Source organism: Rattus norvegicus, chromosome 2, assembly GCF_036323735.1.
Source record: "Rattus norvegicus strain BN/NHsdMcwi chromosome 2, GRCr8, whole genome shotgun sequence".
In the NCBI taxonomy this organism is placed as follows: domain Eukaryota; kingdom Metazoa; phylum Chordata; class Mammalia; order Rodentia; family Muridae; genus Rattus; species Rattus norvegicus.
This window is the reverse complement of record NC_086020.1, coordinates 144,654,481-144,680,130: the sequence shown is the minus strand read 5'-3', so window position 1 is coordinate 144,680,130 and position 25,650 is coordinate 144,654,481. Positions and strand designations below refer to the sequence as shown.

At 41.8% G+C, this 25,650-nt stretch overlaps 1 protein-coding gene and 1 pseudogene across 1 annotated transcript in view; one reads left to right on the top strand and one right to left on the bottom strand.

Moving 5' to 3' along the window:
- Rpl12-ps2 (ribosomal protein L12, pseudogene 2) overlaps positions 1 to 25,650 on the top strand; it is an 852,478-nt gene that overhangs the window by 106,748 nt on the left and 720,080 nt on the right. The gene's annotated exons all lie outside the window — the stretch shown is intronic.
- LOC120101116 (U2 spliceosomal RNA) lies at positions 24,750 to 24,829 on the bottom strand (annotated as a pseudogene).

Genomic DNA, 25,650 nt, shown 5'->3' with positions numbered 1-25,650 from the left:
GGAGGTGGGAGGATTACCCTAAGCTATAAAATACCCTGCCTCAAAAATAAATAAATACAATGTATACTCTTTATAGGTGGCCATTATAAATATAGTCACTGACCACAGTATTAAAACTAAAAGCAAAATACATAGTCTACCAGTCGGACATTTATTTTACATGCGTTGCTTGAATGGCTACTATGCATTAGGCACTCAACTGTTCCTGACTTAGGACAATGAGGTAACAGAATCACACATGGAGATCATAGATAATCCATACTTAAAATGGAAACTGACTCAGAAAAATCTAGATTATCTGATCATGGTAATTATAAAGCAAGGCTACTTGAATCTTACTGTACCTATGGCTTTTGAGATTGGATTCAATTGAAGTCTTCCTTGTTGCAAAATGTCAGTACTTGTACATAAGAAAGGTTTCTACACAGGTATAAAATAGTGTTCATGGCTGTGGTTTATCTCCAAGCTAAGTCCCTGAAGACTACAGTTTAGAAATGGCTTAGACACTACCCAAAGACTATACATGGACTGACCCTGGCCTCCAACTGCATAGGTAGCAATGAATAGCCTAGTAGGGGCACCAGTGGAAGGGGAAGCCCTTGGTCCTGCCAAGGCTGGACCCCTGGTGAACGGGATTGTTGTGGGGAGGGCGGTAATGGGGGGAGGCTGTGGAGGGGAACAACCATATAGAAGGGGAGGGGGAAAGGGTTAGGGGGGTGTTGGCCTGGAAACCGGGAAAGGGAATAACATTTGAAATGTAAATAAGAAATACCCAATTTAATAAAGATGGAAAAAAAAAGAAATGGCTTACAGTCCAAATATTTGTCTACAAATTACTTGTTAAGTGTTTGGTTTTTAAGGCCAAATAGCAAAAATCCATTTAATTTATAAAGTAGGTAAAACAATGTCTGTGAGGCTGAGGACAGCCAGAGTTCACTCTGGAATTGCAGTGAACGTTTTCCCTAGCAACGTGAACATGCCCATAAACCAAAGATAATTGGAAGACCCATCACCTAAATAAGACTAGGTCCAGGTCTGGTGGCGGCCTATGATTGTATTGTGTGAGGAACCCTCTGTAAGATGAATTCACAATCATAAATACAAAATAAGGCATGAGACATTGAAAAGGAGCTGTGGTGTCAGGATGCCTGACAGCCAAGGTTTACTAGCAGGCTACTAAGCCTGCCTCCACAGCAGTGTCCTGCCAAAGGTCATGACTGATGGATAGGAGATTTGAACCAGGAAATGAAAAATAGCTGGGAGCAATTAGGGAGCATGGAGGGTAAACACTGAGATCCTAACACAGCCAAGGTAGGGGAATGGGACAGTTTCCAGCTGGGTTGGTTGTTCCTGTACCAAGGATAGCATCATCTGGTCAGGGTTAATGGCAGGTGGTTTGGATCACAGAGCTAGCTTCTGGAGTGGCAGTTGGGACCATGTATATGATTAGAATCTGTGAAAGAATGTGTGGGGTTTGTTCAAAGGCTGACACAGGGGGATGAGAATGGGGATAAAATTTAGAGCTGAAGTAGGGTGGAGTTCACGTTAGCTACACATTTACTGTCATTAGGGAGAGAGGAAAAAAATGTAGTCAGCAATAGGATAGAGGACTGCAAAGGAAGAAAGGGATACATCCTCACCTGAAGCAGATGTAGGCGTGTAAGAAACAGTGGTGTTCCAGTTAGTCCAGAAGGACAGCACGAGCAGAGAGCGTGAGTAGAGTGAGGGTCATGGCTATGTCAGAAGCCACTCATGAGATGCAACCTATACTTATGGGGAATAATAGCACAGCCAGGCCAGAGCGTGATGAATTAAAACAGAAGGCTAACAAACCCCAAGGGAACATATAATAGGCAGGCCTTAGGCTTAGTCTAAACATCAGTGTACACCCAGTAGCTTGGTGGGAAATAATTCTCTTTCCTGACACATCAGTAAATGGGACTTGGACTTCTCACACTAGAGTAACTTGAAACAATGCTAGCTGGGAGGTATTGAATCTGTATTGGGATGCCAAACGAATCCATTAACATGTGGATTCTACCCCCTTGCAGTCGGCCAGGAGAGGCTCTGAATACCAGCCTCATATATGTGTGCCCAGTCTTTGAGAGGTCTGACCAGAGAGTTTCCTAGGCAATAGTCTAAGTGTTCTGGTTCTGAAAGGGATGCCAAAGTTGCAAAAATGTAATGTCCTTGGCATCTGGCTCTGCTCTCATGGGCATCATAGTGCATTCCAAAGGGATAGCACCAGGGCGAGTGAGTGCTGAATGCACACTGGGTGACTCTGTGACTTGCTGACAAAACCCTATTCCCCAGCCCTGGAAAACCTCCAAAGCTGACAGGCAACATGTCAGAGTACGCATTCTTTGTGGAAACTTGGTGAGGGGGATAAGAAGAAATAGTCGGCTGCTTCAGCCAACTTCAGGGTTTTCCTAAGTTGTGCTCAGAGAGGTGAAAGAGCACGTCTGCTAAAGAAAAGGGGACAGACGAGGCTTGTTATGAAAAAGAAACGAGAACCTAGATCCCTCTCAAAGGGGTCAAAAAGAATGATCCAGAGTTCCCATCAACCTTGCTTTGTCTCTTTTCTGAGTATCACCCCAAATTCAAGGAGAACATCCTGGTTTATCTGTTGGTGATGTTGCAAAGAAGCTGGGAGAGATGTGGAACCTCACTGCTGCGGATGACAAACAGGAATTTCGGTCTACAGAGCTGAAGACAAAGCTTGTGCAGCAAAAGGGGGGTTGTCAGGTGTGGAATCCTTGCACAGCTCCCATGAATTTGAACTGACATCGAGGGAATGAAGAGAGGTCAGAAACACACAGAAAAGATGGGATGGGGAGAAGCTACAGCACCCTGAAAGCTCAGCCTGTTTGATTATAAGCAGTTGAATAAAGAGGGGGTATTTTTCATATAGCTGAACAAGGAGGTGGGGGCTATACATATAAACAAGGAGGCAGGTTTAGCTAATCCCCATAGAAACATGAGCCCACCAACAAAGGCGTCTTTACCACCATCCACTATGCCTTTAGACAGCTCTGTCTTATCAGTAGCCATCAATCTTGCCTGCTAAAGTGTGAGTTCTTGTTAGTTGTGTCCAGTGCAGCTTGTATACTATCCCTGGCATTCCGTCATCTGAATATTACTCTGTAATTGTACAAAAAGCCTGCAGCTGTCCTATATCGACATTCTGAATGTTCTCATTACATGTTTTTAGTTAAAAAGAGCATCAATTAAAAAGACTTTTACAGTTAGGTATGATGGTTTAAACTTTTAATCTCAATACTTGAAAGACAAATGCAGGCAGATCTCTGTGAGTTTGAGGTCAGCTGGGGTTCTTAGAAAGTTTTTCTCTGTCTCTCTGTCCGTCTCTATCTTTCTGTCTGTCTGTTTGTCTGTCTGTCTGTCTCTCTATCTCTCTTATACACACACACACACACACACACACACACACACACACAGAGAGAGAGAGAGAGAGAGAGAGAGAGAGAGAGAGAGCCATCTAAAGTATTGGATAATGTTAAAAAAGTATGTTCATGCTAGAACACACTCGTAATATCAGCACTTGAGATGCTGAAGCAGCAATGTTGTCACAAGTTCAAGGCCAGCCTGGAATATGGAGGGAATTGAAGGCTAGTATAGGCGCTACAGATGAGGCTTTATCTCAAAAGAAGAAGAAGAAGAAGAAGAAGAAGAAGAAGAAGAAGAAGAAGAAGAAGAAGAAGAAGAAGAAGAAGAAGAAGAAGAAGAAGAAGAAGAAGAAAGGAAGGAAGGAAGGAAGGAAGGAAGGAAGGAAGGAAGGAAGAAAGGAAGGAAGAAAGAGAGAAAAAGTAATAGGGGTTTAGAATACAAAAAGCCTAACCAAATGCTAGTGTGTCAGGAATCCTGTAATCTGAGTCTAAGGTCACATGCTGCTTGAAGGTCCAGAGACATCTTTCTTACTCATGGATAAGGAAGAGGATTTAGAAGAAGAAACAGAAAATGTTGTTTCTCAGTCATTCTCTCAGTCCAGAAGAAAAGAAGCCACTCCAAGTTTCCTGACAGAAAATTTGTTAGAAAGACTTGGTTCTCTTAAAGTGGAAGGACTGAGAAGCCAACCACGGTCCCGAGAGATGAGCAACTACAGGAGCCTTCTCAGCAGACAAGTTGCACTATCAGAGTCCGGGACCAGGCTCCCCCAGTAGGAGTTAACACCACACAGGAGCCTTTCCAATCAGAGCAGATCACAGAGTGGACACAGGGAACAGGGGTGGAAAACATGCCTTGACTTCTTCCTGCCCTCCACTTTTTATTCTACTGTGAGAGCATTCCTTCGGCTGCATCTAGCTGGTTTCCAGAAGTCAAAGCCACTGGGAAATGTAGTTCTCTGCAAATAAGTAGGGTCCTGGCTTGAGTAAATACACAGCAACTAGACTCCATATGAGAGAACAAATAAATACATTTTGTACAATATGCAATGTTACCAAATCACCTTAGAACTAACCACTTTTTCTATTGGAATATTGGATTATTTTCATAAGGTAATTAGAAAATATTGCTATGTCATCAAATGGGGCACAGTGGCACATGCCTTTACTCCCAGCACCAGGGAGTCAGAGGCAGACAGATCTCTATGAGTTTGAAGCCAGTCAGATCTACATACTGGGTTCCAGGTTAATTAAGGGCTGCATAGTGCTGTCTGTAAATAAATAAATAAATAAGTAAATAAGTAAGTAAGTAAGTAAGTAAGTAAGTAAATAAATAAATAAATAAATAGCAAGAAAATCCTGCTGTACCATCAGTGAGATCTGTGGATGTAAGTTTCATTATTTTAGTGACCAGTGTGGTCTTAGGTCTCAGTGTGGAAGCTATTGTTCTTGTTTTGCTGGATGGGAATGAGGTGGCTGTCAAATTGCCTTCTAACTACCTGTAGTTAGCTCTGAGCACAGGTTAGTGCTGCTGTCCGCTTCGGTCGAAGAAGCTTTGCACTGGAATGGTAGGCAATGGCTGCACAGACTCATAGCTGGCCAGAGTTAGAGTAAATGCCTGCCGAGCAGTCAGACATAGATGAGACTCAGGGGACCCGGCAGATGATGCAGGGAGAATGTAAGAGCAGAAGGGTGGTGGGGTAGCATGTGGAATGCACATTTCCAGGCGTGACATGACTCGGAACAGCTGTGACTGCCTAGACCAAAGTGATCCCATCAACACGGCCATTCAGTAAGGAAGGGCTCATGGGCTCCCTCCCTCCCTTAGGATTTACATACAGATAATGATTGATTGGTGGACCAGGGGTATGGGGAAAATGTCCTTTTCGTTGGTATAGTCACTGGTAGCTGCCCATGTTTCTATAAACAACTCTAAAGAAACTCATTGGGTCATACACATAAGAAGACATCAAAACAGAACTGAGGCAAGTTGGGAAGAGAAATGGGATTAGTAGGAGAGGGTCAAGAAAAGGCAAAGGTATGTGCACATGCATGAATACATTGTATACATGTATGAAAGTGCCACAATGAAACATATTACTACAGATAACTGGTACATGCTAACAAAACATTAACAAACTAATCCAAAAGTACACAAATAAAAGTAGGAATTTGTAAGTTTTATTATAAAACTTATTTACGAAAAGATAATTCAGGACCATTAAACAAAATTCAGATGCTAGAAGATATGAAGGGAAAATTCTTAGCCATATCTTACCTTCCTATGCAAGTATGCTATATTATGTTCCTATGCTTTTCTATATCTCCATAGAGGAAACCTAAAATCTATATACATGCACGTGCGCGCGCACACACACACACACACACTCTCTCTCTCTCTCTCTCTCTCTCTCTCTCTCTCTCTTTCTCACACACACTCTCATGGCCTCCTACACACAATGATTGTAGTATACTATATACTCTCCTCTAATTACCTAAACTTTAGAACCAATTTGGACCTAGCAATAGATAATGCCAAGCATATTTCTTCTCAGTGGAAATGCATTGGGTGTGCCCATTGGGTCAGACATGCACTTAGGTGATGAAGGGCTATAAATCACAAGGCTTGAAGACATCTAGTATTCAACCAGTCATGCAAAGAATCCTCAAGGCAATAATTCAGCAGAAACTTTTGTCAGGGCAGCCAGTATGATTCAAGGGTGTGGAATGACTCACTGGGGCTTGAGTTAAATCGTCTTGGCTTAATCATATCACTTGGCACAAATGTAAGTCAAAGATTTGAATTCTAGTGTCTCAGTATCTCGGTGACTCACAGAAGTTGCCCTAGATACATTGAACTGTACACCAAGAGATTGATCACATGGATTAAAGAGTATTCTACACATGCATGTTTTTGTATAAATGCATGTGTATATTCACATATATCTATTCATACAACTTACCCATGTATGTACACACAGGGGAAAATACATTTGGATATTTCTCAGCTCTCTGGAGCTGAAACTCCGAAGCAATACAAGAAATCACAAAACCAAACCAATTAGGATATTAATGTATTCTGCCCATAAAAATGCAATAATGCACACACCCCACACTATAATTCATTGGGGGAATAATTTTAAAAAGTGTAACTGATAAAGGGATGGTCTCCCAACTACACAGCAGTCATTGGAGATCACATACTATGGAGAGAGTCAGACCCCCGCCCCTACGTCAGACTTCCTGTGGACATACACAGTGTGTTAGTCAGTTTCTCATTACAGCAGCAAAATACCCAAGACAACAGCTTAAGGGTGGAAAGATTTACTTAGTACTTGCTTGCAGAGGACTTAGCCCATGGGCTGTTAGCTCTATGATTTCAAGGCCTATATGAAGCAGAGGAAAAGTGTTCACTTTACGGTAGCCAGGGAGCCAAGGCAGCAAGAGGAAGGGGTCAGAAGCAAGATAAACCCTTGACAAACACACCCTCCATGAACTGCTTCACCCATCTCCTAATAACACATTCAATATGACTCAGCAGCATCAGTCCTCCACAGAAGAATTTATTGCCTCATGATCCTTCCGGTAGCACTTCAAGCTGGGACCAAGCCTGAGACACATCTTGTCTGAGGAATATTTCATATTAAAACCATAGCATGTTAGCTTTGTTTTCTTCATTCATAAAATGGTGACAATGGTAACATATTCTGTGGTGTGGTACAGGTGTAAAGCATCCAGTCATGCCACTTGACAAACTGTAGCAGCTACCTATTAATGCTATTCTTTAATCTAATTTAACTTATTGGAACAAGCCAATTGTGAGTAATAGATTAGCAAAAGGGACTAGTTCATATTTAGTTCTGAAAGGCTTCACCACTATATTACACTAAGGAGCCTTCTGGTTCAGTCTTTCTTAAGTTTATAGTTAAATGAGACACAGTATGAATGGTGGAGTTGCAACTCAAAGATACCTTTTAACAACTAGAAATAGCTTATCTTCATAGATAAAATAGCCAGCCTGTAGGTACAATAGAAACATTTAGTATAATAAGGTTCGGAGGATTTCCTTGGGTTTAAGAATGTATTATAGTAATTCCTGAGGGTATCTTAAAACTTTTCTTCTACTGTTTCATTATTGTGTGCCCATTCCTTGATTTTTATTTTACTTTATTTTTGCTTGTATCCTCAACTGTATAAAACAAAACAAAACAAAACCAAAACCAAAAAAGCTTTAGTGTTCCCAAGAAAGAGCTGTTTTCTCTTAGAGTTCAGTCAAAACTGTAAGTATGTAGCCCTTGATGCCTCCTAAGGAAGGAAATCAGAATCTCTGGCTGAGCTTCAGAGATAAACAGTGTGAGTCGAGCTTTTCATTCCTGGTAGTTGGCAGAAGTCCAATCAAGTGACCACCAGCTCAACTCATAGCCAGAGCTTTAAAGAAACGTCTAGGGAAGGGGATCAAGTCCCTGAACAGGTGGACTTCAATAAGGAACAGAACGGACACCCTTCTGCTCTGCCCTGTGCCTGCAGCCTGATAGCAGTCATCCCTAGGCTGGGACTAGGATTCACCTCTTTCAGCTTACCATTCTGGGGAGGAACAAAAAGTGTTAATATAATGTAATAACAGTTCCATTTGAAATGCTTCCTCCTCCTCCTCCCGACTCTAAGATCCCAGGGGTCAGCATTTGAGATACAGTTAAATCTGAGACAGCTGAGGAGAGGGGATCCTGCAGCTAGCTAGTGACCTGGAAAGTGTTCAAGATGACACCCTGGGAAGTGAACATAGCAGCTTATAAAAGATCAGTACGCTTCAAATATACACGGGAAAAATTCTACAAGTTAAATATCATGAAGTCCACCACATCTACTTTGAAATGGCGGGGATATAGGACACCCCTTCTTCATTTTATTGTTTATTTAAACTGAGCCTGTTGAGTGGCTACTACTACTGAGGTATTATAAGCTCTCAATAAGTATTTTACCTTTTAAAGCACATACAGTACTGATCATGGTGGCACACACTTGCAGTCCCAGTGCTCGGAAGTTCGAGACCAACCGAGCTTACTTAGTGAGTTCCAGGGCAGTCAGGAGCGAGACCCTGTATCCAAATACACAAAGCATAAATAAGAAAATACACCTTGAACGATATGATCATCTGGTTTTTTATAATAAAAATGATCTATTTTTCAGACTACCTTATACGTCTTAGAGATTTCCCTCCTCAGAAGAAAATTTAATATGCACAAATGTTCTAATTTAAATACGTTATGGTATGATCAATGTATAGACATATCGACTACAGCAGTGCAATCATAGAATAGTCTCAACATCTGATTGAATTTTTGATAATTTGTCTTAATGAGAGAAATGCAAATTCAAACTTTGTAATTGGGATTCAATTATTTATATACCTTTTGTTTAGCTTTTAAATCCAAGTTGGAGCTGGCAAATGAGAGTAAGTAAAATTGTGCTGGCAAAAATGTTCTTGTTCACAGAATACCGATGTGGTTGTAGCCTCTGTCTCCAGACTCAGCCCTGCCGTTCCTCCTACAAGCCCTGATCCCTTTCTCATCTGTAGGCGTGCTGGTTGCAGTAGTGGGGAATGCACTGTGAGGTGTGTGCATGGAGCCATAGTAACCTGATTGACATCATGCTGGTGCTGGTGCTCAAAGAATGGAATGAAATAGACTGTACTACTCCCAGGATGAACTGAGGAAGTTGGGCATCAATAGGAGTTTTGTGTGGTCCACTAGGCAGGTGGCATTGGATATAGGGAGAGGAGTACTGTTGCTGAGAACCAACACTGTCCTCTGTGGGGATAGAAAGAGTAAGAGTTGGGAGATAAAATATTCTTATAAACCAAGACTGGTGAACGTGGCAGAGTGTACTGTAGCTTTCAAGTGGCTTTGGTGGTAAAGCAAGGGTAGTCATTTATAGGTCTAGATGCACAGTGTATACAGAATACAGGAGTGCATTCTGAGAAATGCATCTTTGTCGTCATTGTGACAAAATGCCTGGAAAGATCCACTTGAAGGAGAAAGGGCTTATTTTGGCTCCTGGTTTTAGAAGAGTCAAATGTTCACTGGGGTCTGTGGTTTCTGTTCCTGTGAAGAAGTAGGGCGTGGTGACTGGGGAGTGTATTTGTGAGCAAAAGTGCTTACCATGATATTTTAGACTTTGTGTATGAATGGAATTGCACAATATACAGCCTTTTGTGTCTACATAGTTTAGCATGTTTCCGAGGTTCATTCATGTTGAAGTATATTGCAGCTTCTTGGGATCAGAATCATGTGTATATACACAGCACATTCTGTTGATGTATTTATCATTTGATGGACATTTCAGGGTTTTTTTTGCCATAGTGTTATGAACATTAAATTATTTTTAAACAACCACTTGTCTTTTTTAATTTTGTTATTTGAGACCTGGTCTTACTATTGGAGACTAGCCTAGAATTTGTGACAATCCTACTTCCTGTATGCTGGAATCTGTTAACTTGTCTGCTTCCCGCTGCTCATATTAAATTAATATATAGGAGCACCCGATAAATGCTTGAAGTTCCAAATATTTCCATCTCTGCCAAAGAACTAAGAGGTATCACTGTGCCACCTCTTCAGTTCCATCCTCCGGAATCCAGAGAAGCTTTTAAAGACCATCTTGCTCCATCTACAGGATCTGGAGTAGATCCATTTCCGAGTCCCAACCTCATACCCTCTTACTCCAGGAACAGGTGTTACCTCTTCAGAGTCTCTGAAATAGGGCTTACACAGTGCATGTCATGAGAGCTGCTGGTTGCTTTACAGGATTATGTCAATACCGTGGGGGCACTGCTATGCTGTTCTCGACTGTTTTGAAAGGAAGGGGTGGAGGATGGATTTCCATCCTGCCACAATCGGGGAGGTGGTCTCAACCTCTGGGGAAAATTTCAATCATCATCAGTCAACTGGAAAGTTGCCTAAGCTGTTTTTTAAAACAAGGAAGCATCCAGAGTGGTTGTTTAAAAGTAGCTAATATATAATAGTTGAAACTGTAATTTTTTTCTTTTAGGTTTGGTTTTTTTTTTTTTTATTAACTTGAGTATTTCTTATATACATTTCGAGTGTTATTCCCTTTCCTGGTTTCCGGGCAAACATCCCCCTCCTCCCTCCCCTTTCTTATCGGTGTTCCCCTCCCCATCCTCCCCCATTGCCGCCCTCCCCCCAACAATCTAGTTCACTGGGGGTTCAGTCTTAGCAGGACCCAGGGCTTCCCCTTCCACTGGTGCTCTTACTAGGATATTCATTGCTACCTATGAGGTCAGAGTCCAGGGTCACTCCATGTATAGTCTTTAGGTAGTGGCTTAGTCCCTGGAAGCTCTGGTTGCTTGGCATTGTTGTACATATGGGGTCTCGAGCCCCTTCAAGCTCTTCCAGTTCTTTCTCTGATTCCTTCAACGGGGGTCCTATTCTCAGTTCAGTGGTTTGCTGTTGGCATTCGCCTCTGTATTTTCTGTATTCTGGCTGTGTCTCTCAGGAGCAATCTACATCCGGTTTTGCTTCATCCATCTTATCTAGTTTGCTGGCTGTATATGTATGGGCCACATGTGGGGCAGGCTCTGAATGGGTGTTCCTTCTGTGTCTGTTTTAATCTTTGCCTCTCTATTCCCTGCCAAGGGTATTCTTGTTCTCCTTTTAAAGAAGGAGTGAAACATTCACATTTTGATCATCCGTCTTGAGTTTCATTTGTTCTAGGCATCTAGGGTAATTCAAGCATTTGGGCTAATAGCCACTTATCAATGAGTGCATACCATGTGTGTTTTTCTGTGATTGGGTTACCTCACTCAGGATGATATTTTCCAGTTCCATCCATTTGCCTACGAATTTCATAAAGTCACTGTTTTTGATAGCTGAGTAATATTCCATTGTGTAGATGTACCACATTTTCTGTATCCATTCCTCTGTTGAAGGGCATCTGGGTTCTTTCCAGCTTCTGGCTATTATAAATAAGTCTGCTATGAACATAGTGGAGCACGTGTCTTTTTTATATGTTGGGGCATCTTTTGGGTATATGCCCAAGAGAGGTATAGCTGGATCCTCAGGCAGTTCAATGTCCAATTTTCTGAGGAACCTCCAGACTGATTTCCAGAATGGTTGTACCAGTCTGCAATCCCACCAACAATGGAGGAGTGTTCCTCTTTCTCCACATCCTCGCCAGCATCTGCTGTCACCTGAGTTTTTGATCTTAGCCATTCTCACTGGTGTGAGGTGAAATCTCAGGGTTGTTTTGATTTGCATTTCCCTTATGACTAAAGATGTTGAACATTTCTTTAGGTGTTTCTCAGCCATTCGGCATTCCTCTGCTGTGAATTCTTTGTTTAGCTCTGAACCCCAATTTGTATAGGTTTGGTTTTTTAAATGTATTCTCTTCACTCTATACTCTTCTCAATACTGTAGGTTCTTCTCTCAAAACTCCATTGGTAATAGCTTCTCTGCTGTGTTTCAAAGTCTTAAACTTGAGTCTAGGCTAGCCTGGAAGTCACTGCAATGTGGCGTAGTTTGCCCTTGAACTCATGGCAACCCTTGCATCCATCTCCCGAGTATAGAGATCCAAGTGTGAACCACCATACCTGAATAGTCTATCTTCTTAAAATTCTCTTCCCCAAACCTGCTATTCAAAGCTATTCTCTAAACTCACTTCTCTGTAGGTTGAGGTCATTATGTAGGTGAAGGCAGGCAAGATAACACGAGGCCTGTCGTTGGATGAGAAGGAAGGGAGGTGGGAACAGAGGTTTTAGAAAGAGAGGGAGAAGCAGGAGAGAGAGAGAGAAGCAACATGGAGGCAGACATAAACAATCCTTGCCATGCATCTTTACACAGATACAGGTTGTTATGAATATTTCTTAAGGGATGGATTTCTATACGTCAGTTTATCTTATTTAGCTGGGTGGTTTATATACTGAGTTTATTGTGTGGATGTGTTGTGGATTGAGAATTTAACATATAAATCTGATTGCTGGGTTGCAGTTTGTTGGGTCTTGATTGTACTGGTTAGCTGGAACCAGAGAGTTCGAGGCTAGTTGAGAGCGGTCGGGAGAGATACTAACCAGAGACAAATTATAGTTAGTTCCATGTGGCCCCATGGGTGCTGGAATTAACTCTAGGGAAAAGCGTGGCAAGGAGACACACTGAAACGGCTCGTGGACTGCCTGGGTCTGAGACTACTTGGGGGCAGCGTGTTGTCATTGAGATAAAAGTACCCCTCGGTGCCATCTGGCTCAATGCAGGATAAAAAGGTCCCACCATAGCTTTTAATGTTTACCACAACACTTCCTAACAGTGTCTCTCCTGCTAATCCACTCCCTTGAGCTGCAGTCTATTTCTCGAAATCAAAGACAGTTCTGATGTTCATTAAAGCCAGCACTGCTTGGAGGGAAGACCAAGATTTTAGGATCTTGCAGGACATGGGGAAACCTAAAGGAGATGGAAACCTGAGACCCTGGTTTCAGCCCCTGCCCAGGAATAGCCTAAGACCGGGAGCCTTCCCTTGGCTGGATGTTCATTTTTCTCATTGACATGCACTAAGCCCTTGGCTCATAGGAAGTGTTGAATACTAGTACATGTTGACTTGATTAAGTGATTGGATAAAAGCAAAGTGACCTCTAAAGTCTCTGTAGTCCTCCACAGAACCTAACATCTCTGAAGACCATGCCGGGATGCTGAACAGAGATCTATAAGCTTTGAAGATCTGATACTTTATTTCCACCTCATTCCTTACTTTGCTTGTCAGTGGAAAAAAATGTTTTTTGAGATAGGATTTCACCATGTAGCTTAGGCTGGTTTGGAATTTATGATGTAGTCCAGGCTGGTCTCAACCTCCCAGAAATCCTTCTGCCTCAGCCTCCTGTGTGCTGGGGAGGCAGGCATGGGCCATCATACTAGCATAAAAATATTTTTTGGGAAGGGGAAAAACTGGAATTCTTATGAAAGCAAATGCAAAATAGTTATTCTTTTGGACTCTAGACTCCTTGATGGTTTGTCTGTCTGTCAGTAGGCTGCTAATGAAAACTGTTCATGGGCAAAGTGGTATGATGATGAATGTGACCTGGGATGCAGGATGTTCAATGCAGACTTTCTAAAATGCTCAGAAAGCTCTAATGAAAGTGAAATACCACATTAATCAATATTTGTTGACTGATTAAGGAATATGAAATACTGGATATACCTCTGATAAAAAATATCTAATAGTGCTAAGCTTATATACCAGGGACTAAATGGACACATTGATTTAATTAATGAGTAACCTCTCTTTAAAGTCCTAAGAATGTTATAATAGAAAATGAGTCACAGATTAATATCTTTTTTAAACAAAAGTGAAATAAAACTATGTAACTTCTAGAGTATTAAGAAAAAGCCTTCATGACCTTGAGCTAGGCAAGGACTTCTTACATAAAATGTCAAAAGCAGGAGCCACAGAAAAGTAGATATATTGGCTTTCTCCCACAGGTAGAAAGCACTCTGAAGAGAATAAAAAGGCAATCCTTGTGGGGTGTGATGGCTCAGGTCTATAATCCCAGCACTTAGGTGGCTGGGTTAAGTAAGAGGTCTGTTTAGGTTTGAAGTCAGTGTGGACTACATATCAAGTTCTAAGCCAGCCTGGGCTCATAGTGAGACCCTGCCTGAAACAACAAATAAAGTAATTTAACATAAACAACCCAGTAAAGCTACAGGAAATTACATTTGTTGGAATGACTAAAGAAAACAAACAGATGCTTGCAAGTGCAGACAAGTATCCAGAGCAAGTGGACTTCCACCTATTCCTGGTAAGAACGTAGCTAGAGTCACTGTGGAAAAACAGGAACAATTTTGTAGGGCTCACCGGCCTCTTAGCTATAAACCCAAAGAAACAAAAAATTCCTGCTTCTAAATATTTGCGTTTGCTCTATGTCAACAGACTAGAATCTTCCAAAAATCTCCTTTTGAGGGTGGACAGATGAAAGAAACCACGGTCTAGTCACACGATGGAATTTTATTCATCAGTAGATAAGAAAGCATTATTGGATACCCAACATTGTGACTTTCATACTTAATGCTAAGTGAGAGAAGCATAACTCAAAAGCTGGTGGCATACACCTGTAATCTTAGCCCTTGGGGCTACGAAGTGGAAGAGAAGTCCAAGGTCATTGTCAACAGTACACGGAGGTGGAAGTCAGTCTCTGTGCTATGTGAGACTCAGTCTCACAGAACAAAAGCAAAACAAAGTTTGGGGGAAAAAGAAACTGTGCTATGAACTTGTGAGATGGCAAGACAGGGGTGAGGGTGAGGGTGAAGGTTTTGGCTCCAGAGTATAGAGCATCAAAGATGGTGTTCAGCTGGTAAACAAACTTACGACACATTCTTGTGACCTGGATTCAATCTCTGAGCCCATGTACACATAGGAGAGAGCAGACACCACAGAGTTGTCCTCACTTTTACATGTGCAGTTTGACACATGTGTTCACACATACACACACACACACACACACACACACACACGTGCGCACGCGCGTGTGCAAAAAAATACCCTAGCTCCATAATAATGAATGGAGAGAGAGGGAGGGAATGGAAGGAGGAAAGGGAAGGAGGAAGGGAGGAAGGGATGGAGGAAGGGAGGGAGGAAGGGAGAGGGAGAGAAAGAGAGAGGGAGAGAAAGAGAGAGGGAGAGAAAGAGAGAGGGAGAGAGGGAGAGAGGGAGAGAGGGAGAGAGGGAGAGAGTCAAATACGGGAATAAGAGAATTGTTCTCTGTTCTGATTGTGACAAGCTACCTGATCTTTCACATTTATAAAAAGTGCAGAGTTGTATACACCCATAAAAAGATAATATATTGTGTGTGAGCTAAAAGCACTTTTGCAAATAATCGAAGCAAAAAATACGAAGTCATCAATGATCTCCTCTTGGCTCATCATGAGGCTTTGATTTTTCCCTAGGGATGATCTTGCTTAATTATTTGGTATAATACATACAAATGAGCATTTAACCCATATCATATTTACAAAGTAGTTATCGTAACCCTTAAAAACATTCCCAAGCATGGGGTAGCCTACCCCTTGCCTTTTCCAATCAAAATGTCTGACACTCAGGATCCTATGATCTCAGAAGAATCGTAACGACCTTGCCAAACAACATGTTGACAATTGCACATTCTGCACTTGTCGTTTAATCAAGTGCCATAGAGACCTCAGGTACATCATCTGCTTTGGGGACTGCACTTGCCTGAGTTCACAGGAGGCTTCGGAGACCTCTCCATCAAATCTTCCTTGGGGACCTTCCTTTGAAACAGGCGAGACCCAGTCTGGGTGTTATCGCTGGGTGAAGTTTGCCTTTGACAATCTGGACTTAGCATCCATTGCTTTCCAGCTTAAATCTTGCCTGTGTCTTCATGGTCATTTATTGCTTAGGAATTACGAGTCTCCATGAGTTTTTGTGTCTTTCGCCAGCCTCCTGTCTGACTCTTGCTACTGCTGTCCCTCTGCCAGCCCAACGTTTCCTCGGAAGCTGTTGGACAGTAAATGAGAACTTCAGAGCTCTGCATGCAACCTCTTCCTTTCTGTTCTTGAAATACCACCCACCTAAAACTGCCCAAAGCCTCAGGGATTGGGCTGGAGTCTCTGGCCTGAGAAGGAGAAGGTTGGTGTTTTTTGTTTGTTTGTTTTGTTTTGTTTTGTTTTGTTTTTTATTTTTTAATGTCTCCATTGACTTCCAAAGTTTATCATATGGAGTATCCATTAGCACTCTGCTGGAGTTTGTCAGGGTAATAAGTAGGTTTCAGAAGCCTAACAGAAGTTCCAGTCCAATTTCCAGGCTAGTAGTAGAGTTACGTTCTTTTCTTTCCTCACTCCCCACCCCCACACCCCCACCCACGGCCACAATGGATATTAAAACTTGCTGTGCCAAACTTGCTTTCCTGCAGAAATTACCTCAGAAATGGAGCTGAGATTCCAGGGCTCCTGGCCTTGAGGGGAGGTTAATTCAAGAAGACAAGCGGAACCTAGAGGCCCAGGAAGGAAGCTGGAAGGAAGGAATTCACAGCTAATTTGGAAGTTAAACATGAAAGTAATTCAGCAGAATGTGAACCATTTCCCTAGTGCTTGAAAGAGGGGCACTTGGGACTTAAGAAAAGAATGTAGTATTTAACACTGAAAATATCTACGAAGAAGATGGCTGTCATACCCTGGATTGGAAAGATTCCCTCTATCTTTCAAGTCTAACAAGACCTTTTTTTTTCCTTTTTCTTTCTTTTTTTAAAACATGGTGCAATTTTACAACTGTAGTGGCTAAAACCTGTAATTTCAATACTTGGGAGGCTGAGGCTGGAGGATGACTGTGAATTCAAAGCCAGTTTGGGCTGCGTCATATCTTGCAGGACAGCACGCACTGAGACCTATTTGCACACAGCTTCTTTTTGCAGCTCTCATTAGCTGCACCTTAAAATGTCAATCATCTTGGAAGGCCTACCCTCTGCTGCAGCTAAGGGAAAACTAAAATAAAGGTGGTCAGTGGCGAGGTAGGAGGTAATCTCCTGAGCCAGTCATCTACTGATTTTGCAAGATTAACTTTCAGAGGACGTATAAGCCTTCTGTGTTCCCTCATTTGCATTCCTCTTGGGAAAGCCCTCTTTTTACAAGACCCAAGCAGCCATCTTGATACACATACGTTTTTTCACGAGCCTCTAGATTTCAGTTTCCTAAGTCAGAACTGATGTTTTCTGATTCTAGATAGAAAATCCAATTAAACATGAAAGATGGGTGAATCACAGGTTAGGCCTGAATTGCCAACTAATGCCCAGTCTTGCAGAAGAGCATTATGTATGAACTGACCTCCCTCCCCCACCGCGCCCCAGTCCTAAATCAAAGATTTATGCTAACAATTCCTTTTGCTTTGACCCTCACCTGAAAGTCTCACCTTGGGACTCCAGATTCCATAGGTCACTTCAGTGGCTGGCCTTGGTCAAACAGTGCTGAGACATGGGCTCTGGGGCCGTCTCCTTGTGTGTAAATGTCTCTATCTGCTAAGCTAGCCATAAATACTGATTTGAAACAGGGAGAACACATGGCGCCGCTCAAACACAGCCACTGCTCAGTGCCTTAAGCTGTGAGGATCAGGCCATGGAGTGTGTTCTGGGCAATGTTAAATGGCCACGTAAGAAGAAACTATTAAAGCCTCTGTGCTGCAGTCAGTTAGCCTGGGGCGCTTACCCAGAGCAGCACATTATGTGATAATTGTAAAACAAGCTTTCGTGATATGATCTTTGTCTTTCAATGTCCCTAATAGGAAATATACTTTTAAGTTGGGCAACAGTAGCTCATGCCTGGAATCTCAGCTCTCCAGAAGCTGGAGGATTGCTGTAAGTTTGAGACCAATCTGACATACACAAATTAGTTGGCTAGTCCAAGTTGCCTCAAATGAAAAACAGCGTTAAATTAAATTTAAAAAAACAAAAAAGAGGAAAAAATAGGGAAAAAACTGCTTTTGTTAAGTTTGTAGATTGCTTAAAAGTCTGAGAAAATCAGACCTTTGCATTTGCTTTAACTTGAAATGTGGAATAGCAAATGAATTGCCAGCTATCTGGTTTTCAGGTTTTGTGAGACAGGAACTTGCTATGTGGCTCAGGCTAGCCATAGATTTATTGTTTTTCTACCTCAGCCTCCTGAGTGATAGACACGGTCTCCATGTTTGACCACTGGATTTTAATATTTATTTTATCGTTTGCTTTAGCCGCTTTGTCAATTTGTATGTTCAGTTGAGTAGCAGCAGCTAAGGAACAACTCTCATTTACAGATTCAGAAAGTTAACTTTAAGTGTTTTTAAGATGTGTTATTCTGTGATAACTAGTTCCAAAATGGGGCTCTAGTGCAGGGCTTTGACAGTAGGCCACCTGTGCACAAGGGTAGGGGGTGTGCGGAAGTCGTATGTTTTGCTAAGTCTTGATACAAACTGAAACTGACTTCAGAAAATTCACTTGTCCCAGGCATGATGGTACATGCCTATGATCACAGCACTTGGAAGGCTAAGACAGAATTGCCAATGTTAGAGGCCAAAGTGGGCAAAGAAGACAGGTCTAGGCTAAGCGGGCTATAGAGTAAGAGCCGGTCTCAAAAAATAAGTGAGCAAAAATTAAGTTGATTTATAAAAAGATACAAAAGGGGGAACACGTTCATGATACTTCTTATTGAAGGATTTTCTCAGATGGTAAAAATAAAAAAATATGAATCTGAGGGTACTAAGGTGAAGATATTACCATCTTTGGGACATGATCTGCACTAACTTTACCCTAATTGATTTGGACACGGTCAGGAGCTGCAGAAGGTGACTATAACCCCCTAATGTATTGGAACAAGTTAGGGAAATTATTCAATCATTCACTCATTCATTCATCTCCCCAACCAAACTTAATTAAGCTCTTACTGTTGGCCAGAGTCTTCTGGATTTGCATGAGCTTAGTGCTTGAATGGAAAAATGGTGCAGAGCTCTATCTACATTTTGACTATCTCTTGTTTTCACGAGCCAACATGGAGGTAGTATACTGTTCAGTTTGTGTCAATTTGAGACAAGATACAGTCATTTGGGAAGAGCGACTCTTAATTGAGAAAATGCGTCATCCACAGGATTTGCCTGTAGGCAAGACAGTTATGCATTTTCTAATTAGTGATTGGGCTAGGTCTTTGTGGGCCTGGCTAGTGCATTGTGGGTGGCAGGTGCCCCTGTGGTGTATAAAAAAGCAAGCTGAGAAAATCCTGGGAAGCAAGCCACTAAGCAGCACTCCTCCATGGCCTCTGCATCAGTCCTTGCCTCCAGGTTCCTGCCCTGTTTGAGTTCCTGCCCGGACTTCCTTCAGTGATGGACGGTTACCTGGATGTGTAAGCCAAATAAACCCTTTCCTTCTCAGGTTGCTTTTGGTCATGGGATTTTATCAGACATAGAAAACCTAACTAAGACACATGCTATTCATTGTATGCCTATAATCCTAGCGCTTCTGAGGTGGTGGCAGGAAGATCAAGACTATATAGGAGTTTAAGGTCATCTTGGGGGTACTTAAGACCCTATCTCTACAAAACAAAACAACATTGCATGGTTGTGTACCTTACACTCAGACTTCAGCTTCCACAGATGGTAAGACCTGACGGGATTCCACAGTGATTCTGTGATGCCAGGAGATAGAAACTGACTAGGCAGTTGAAGGACAGGGCTGCAAAAGCAGTACTTGCAGAAATGCCCTTGGTTCTCTTGCCAGGAATGCCGGAGGGAACCCTGGTTTCTTATGTTCTCCCAAATGGTCACCTCTGCCTGGAGGTTACACATGAGAGTGGTACTCAAAACTCCATTCCAGACTTTAGTCCCTCTGGCAAACAGCTTTGAAACTGGATTTCTGGTTGTTCGTGTTGGAGATGGATTATATCTATTGCCCAAATTGCCCAACTTCAGCCCATCTCCACAAATACCTACCACTGGCACCCGCAGTCTGCTAACATCTTAACCTAAACCACACAGCTTCAGCTTCTTCCAGAGTTTGACTTCAGACTTCAGAGACAAACATGTGTATCCAAGAAACATCCACTATCCTCAACTCTAGTGACACAAATTTGTCTGGGCCAGCAGGTGTCACAGAGTGGTCACTGCTACACAACGAAGTAGCAAAGTCAGTGACAGGGCTGACCTGTGCTTAGCCTGGAAAGATCTTAATCTTGTCTCCTTCTAGGCAGTTGTGATGAGCCTCTAGCTCTTCCTGAAGCAGCATTGGTTGAAACAGTAGACGGTCCATAGAATCCCATGTCAAAGATTGGTTTGCAAGGAGTACTTTTCCACTTAAGACAAAAAATAAAGTAGCTCACTGAGTACCCCAATACTGAGGAGTTGGAACTCTCTGAATCTGAAAAATAACCTGTGCGGTTATTACTATATGCCAAAGGTTTTTGTTTGTTCATTGTGGGTAAGCTGTGTGTGTATGTGTGTGTGTATGTATGTGTGTGTCTGTGTGTCTGTGTGTATGTGTGTGTGTGTTATGTGTGTTTGTGTGTACTGTGTGTGTTATGTGTGTATGTGTGTATATGTGTGTGTATGTATGTGTATGTGTGTGTATATGTATGTGTATGTGTGTGTATGTGTGTGTATGTGTGTGTGTATATGTGGGAGTGTGTGTGTGGGGGTGTTATGTATGTATGTGTGTTGTGTGTATGTGTGTATGTGTGTGTATGCATGTGTGTTATGTGTGTATGTGTATGTGTATGTGTTGTATGTGTGTTGTGTGTATGTGTGTGTATGTGTGTATGTGTGTTCTGTGTGTGTATGCATGTGTGTATGTGTATGTATGTATGTGTGTGTGTTATGTGTGTATGTGTATGTGTGTATGTGTGTGTGTATGTGTATATGTGTGTGTGTTTAAGATAGGCTTTCCTGCAGTCCAAGCTACTCTTAAAGTCCCTTTGTAGAAAAGGTTGGCTTTCTATCCCTCATCTCCTTGCCTCTACTCCCACGTGCTGAGATTATAGGCATTGTGCTGTCACACCCAGTTATCCAGCTGCCAAACGATATTTACCTTTAGTTTATGATCTGGGGGAGGAGATTAAGAATTACTTTAGACAATAATAACCATGCCCTCCTTCCCTTTCGGTTTCACGCAGTTCCCACCTTCAAAGTCCTTACATCAGGAAGCTAGCTGTTCCTGGCTTCTGTTCCACTACACTGAGCTGCTGCTCTTTGGACATGATTGTTTATAACCTGGTTTTCTACTCACACTTCTCCATGGCCATGCTTTACTCCTAGTTTCAATGGTCAATCTGTGTCTGTGGTGTGTTTTTTGACACTCATGGTAATTCTTATGTTTAAAAAGAGTTCTCTGTTTTCAGGGAAGAGAGAATGTGAACATTTTGTACAGTCCCTTTTATGGAATCAGCTTCTAGTTTTTGCATCCTCCACCATGGGATTTCTCTGTCTTCCAGGCATAGACCTTGCTCTTCCGAGACTCTGAAAATCTGTCATGATGATAAGGCTGAGTCTACTTAAAGTATCCGATCAAAAAAAATGGATGTAAAGACATCTGGACTGAGATTATGGGAGCTGGTTTATATTTTCTGGAGGCCATGATAATTCTCCTGGCTGGATTTGGGGGAGGCTGGCCAAGCTGCTCTTCCTCTCATCCTCTGCAAATATACTTCTCTTTGCCTTGAAGCATTGCACACTGGAGGAGTTTCTGGAACAGAAAGTTAATAGCCTCTGCTGGTCTTAGAAGGAAATTAGACTGTTACCAGCAACACCAGGGAACAACTAATGCTAAGGGAGCCTGAACTGATGAGTGGTAATATCGTGAAGAGGGGTCACTGAGTGGAGAAACAGAAGGAACAATAATGTTCTGCTGGTTAAGGGACATCTAATATGGATAAGAAACCTATAGTCAGTGGCTGTGGGATCCTTAATAGATGCACTTAACCCTTCATCCATGACTTGAATAAGTTACTGCCTGCTATCAACAAACCACATTGTATTATCCATGCAGAAAGTTGCCTGTAGGTTCCTTCCCTAGCATCCCCAGGGAGAACAGTGGGGACTCAATTTTGTACACAGGATTTATCAATTAGAATTTTCCAAAGTAACTCTGTAAGGATTATTTCTTTAAACACACACACACACACACACACACACACACACACACACACACACACACACACAGAGAGAGAGAGAGAGAGAGAGAGAGAGAGAGAGAGAGAGAGAGAGAGAAATTAAGCAGATTCAAGGATTCCTCGAAATACATAGCCTAAAGAAACAGAATGGAATTGTTTTGGTACTATTTATGTGGGAAAGAATTTACACAAACTAACCAGCATGCAAGTGTAATGGTAAGGTCCCTTTATTGAAGGACACAGTCGCCTTTGGCGACTAGGTGTCCACGAACATCTTAGCACACAGCTCTTCGGGCTGGCAGCACTTTGCAAATATTTGTTCAATCAATGCACAGGGGGAAATGCCAAGTTCGGCAGAGTTGAAAGAAATCCCAAGGGGTCAGGCCGCGCTTCTGCCATCTGATCATAGATATAAAACAACTGCTTTGATTGTTTGCAAAAGAGTCTCTGTCTCACTCTGTAGCCCAGGTTAGTGTTGAACTCACGACTGCTGCCACTTCAGTCTCCCAAGTGCTGGAATCACACATAACAGGCTTTTTTTTTCCTGGTGGGACACTGTGTACCTTTTGTACATGTTAGGCAAGCAAAGAGGTATATTACTGAACTGTATCTCTAGACTGAGGCACTGGGAATGAGTTAGATGGATCTATTCATGGCTAGGTTCCTTCTTCTTGGATTAGATTTTAATATGGAAACAAAACAATACCCCAGCACATAGCCACTCCCATCCCCTCTACCCTCCCTCTCTCTTTTCTTGAAGTGACTGTGTCACTTTGGTTGGCCTGGTGCTCTTATCTTTCCCCCTTCCCCTCCTCCTCTCTTTCCCTCTTCCTTCTCATCCTTTTCCTTCTCCTCTTCCCCCTTCTTGGTAGAACTCATGCAGCTCAGGCTGGTTTTAAATTCTCGGATCAGTTCTTAAACTCTTTTGCTGCAGTTGTCTTGAGACAGGGTCTCATACAGCTGTCCGGGTCAGTCTGGATCTATGTAGCCTAAACTGGTCTTGAACTCAGGATGATCCTTCTGCCTCAGTCATTTGAGTTCTGGGATTACAGGTGTGAGCTACCATGCTGGGTTAGGTCCCCATTCTTGAAGATCTAAGGGATTGGAATTCACAGGTGAAGTTCTCAGCTTTCAGAGACCCTGACTCAGCAACGATGAGGGCATGTACTTGTCAAGCACTTTGAGCAAACAGATCAGGTGACAAGTAACCAACCCTTTAGGTGAGGCAAGCACAGAAGAGTCAGTCGATACCAAGCCAGGAGGTTGAAAGAACGCTGCCTGACAATTTATGTTCCTAAACTGGCAAATGCATCACAAAATCAAGTCAGGGAGCAGTGGATTAAACCAAAAGCTGTTGCTATTTTTAGTGGATGGGCAAAGTGATAGATTCTGAAAATCCGAGCTGGCAAGATGGCAGTGCTCCAGGATTCAAGCATTGTTAGAGAGTTTGCAGAACTACAGACGGGCGTTGGTGACTCAATGTAGAAAACGTGTAAGAAAAGAATTTTTTTTTTTTTTTTGGTTTTTAATCAGCAGTGACAATCATTCCAGCTTGATAGTAATAATTCATTGAGCAACAAGTTGGTCCAAGTCTAATTCAGCAGGGTTTACAGTTCAGATCTTGGGATTGTTTTCAGGGTGTTCCCTGTCTGTGAATATGCGATTTTATGGGCAACTTTCTTCACATGTTTTGATTTGTTAGTGAAGTGTAACAGGAACTAATAACAATAAAATACATATGATGCCTCCTAACTGCATCCCATATGAAAGATTAAAACCACACTGTGATATAACGTGCTGAGGTAGGACATTGTTCAGCAAGGACTGTCAAATGATTTGTTTTATTAATTAATAACGCATTATTGTTGGCAACCTCTTCCTGACCTAGTCTTGTTTAAAAATAACTTTTCTATTTTAAAAGTAACACACACAGCAGCAAACTTGGAAAACAAAGAAAAAAGTCAAAGGAAACAGGTCAATAAGTCAATTTGAATCTTGCTACTCGGAGACAGCCACCATTATGTTTGGCAAGGCCCTCTGCTGTTTTTTCCATGTGTGTCTCTTATGTTGCTTGATTAAAACTTGTAGCACATTTTGCCTGCAACTTTGTGGACGTTTTTCTCACCTAATGGAATGCGGGGCAGTTGGCCCACATCAACAAAGATTCTGGATAACATCTGAGTAACTTCAAAGTGTATACAGTTTTGAAAACCCTGAATCCTGCCTTGCTGTGGTCCAGTGGGAAGGCTGCCCCTTCAGCAGTGGCTTCATCAAGACCCGAGCCATTCTTTGCATTCTCAGTGGAGGGTCCTCCTCTTTGGAATGTGAAGCCAATGACGCCCAGAGCATCCTTGACCTTCTGGGCAGGATGCAGAGAGCTTCTATTTTCTCAGGCTTCTTCCTGATAAGGGTGATCAAACGGTGAGATTCAAGATTTATTACTCAGGAATCTAGTTTATTTGCAGTTGTTCATGCTTTTATTCATGTGTTGATCCTTTCATCCACTTGCTGTCTTATTTTAGAAACTCACCACATGAAACTGTATCTACTTGCAAAACTCCAAAGGTTTCAGGTCCTGCCCATTTTGCAATCACAAATCAGACTTTTTGCTGATTTATCAATTGTTATGTTTTATGCTATGCAATGAAGAGGAATAGCTCAGATTTGTCTACCATATTATTTACGCAAATATCAATTTTATCTAGCTGTTACAAAGGTAAATAGAACATATTTATCTAAAAATTTATTTGTCTTTTTATTTATATTTTACACTTGATCTTAGCCAAAAGGCCGAGAAGCGATTTTATTTATATATTTTTTAGTAAAGGCCCAGTTTTGTTTTTTCTTTGTTTAAAACAATTCTTTTCTGAAATGAATCAGTTTAAAAAAAAAAAGACAAAACAACTTCTGAATCTATTAGACCCTGATTTTCTTGGCATCTTGTTATGTTTTGTTGTCTAGACTTTTATGAATCCTAGAAACCCTTAGGATAATTGAAAATGATAAATTATTTCTAAACCATGGCATAAAATAATAACAATCTTCATAACAATGACTGGTTCTTACATTCACCATGAATACTTTCCATATTTTATTAATTTCTTAATACAAGCTGAACAAAATAGGTACTATTGTGTCTCCAAGCAACAACTATTTTATTTTATTTCTTTCTCTCTGAGGCTCAATTTCACTTTGTAGCAATGGCCTGGAACTTGCTCTATAGTCGATTTGGGCCTCAAACTTATTATCCACTTAGCCTCCAGCGTGCTGGGATGGCAGACATGTGCCATCATACCAAGCATAAGTCGTATGCGTCTTCTGCAATCTCCACTTGGGTTCTGGAGTTCTAGTTCACCTCTCTTGATGATCCTTAGGCTACGAGTTGGTTTTACATTTTTAAACAGGGGAGAGGCTAAAAAGACATATATGAAATATTAATATTCATATCATAAATAGAACTTTCTGGAAATACAGTGCTGTTGACTTGCTGGCTCATCGTTTGTAGTTGCTTTCATGCTGGAATAGCCTGGTAGTTATGACATATGTCATAGGGCATCAGTTTAGAACACAGGAAGTTTGCTGATCCCTTAGAGAAGAAGAGTCACTAGGGATAGAAGATTTAA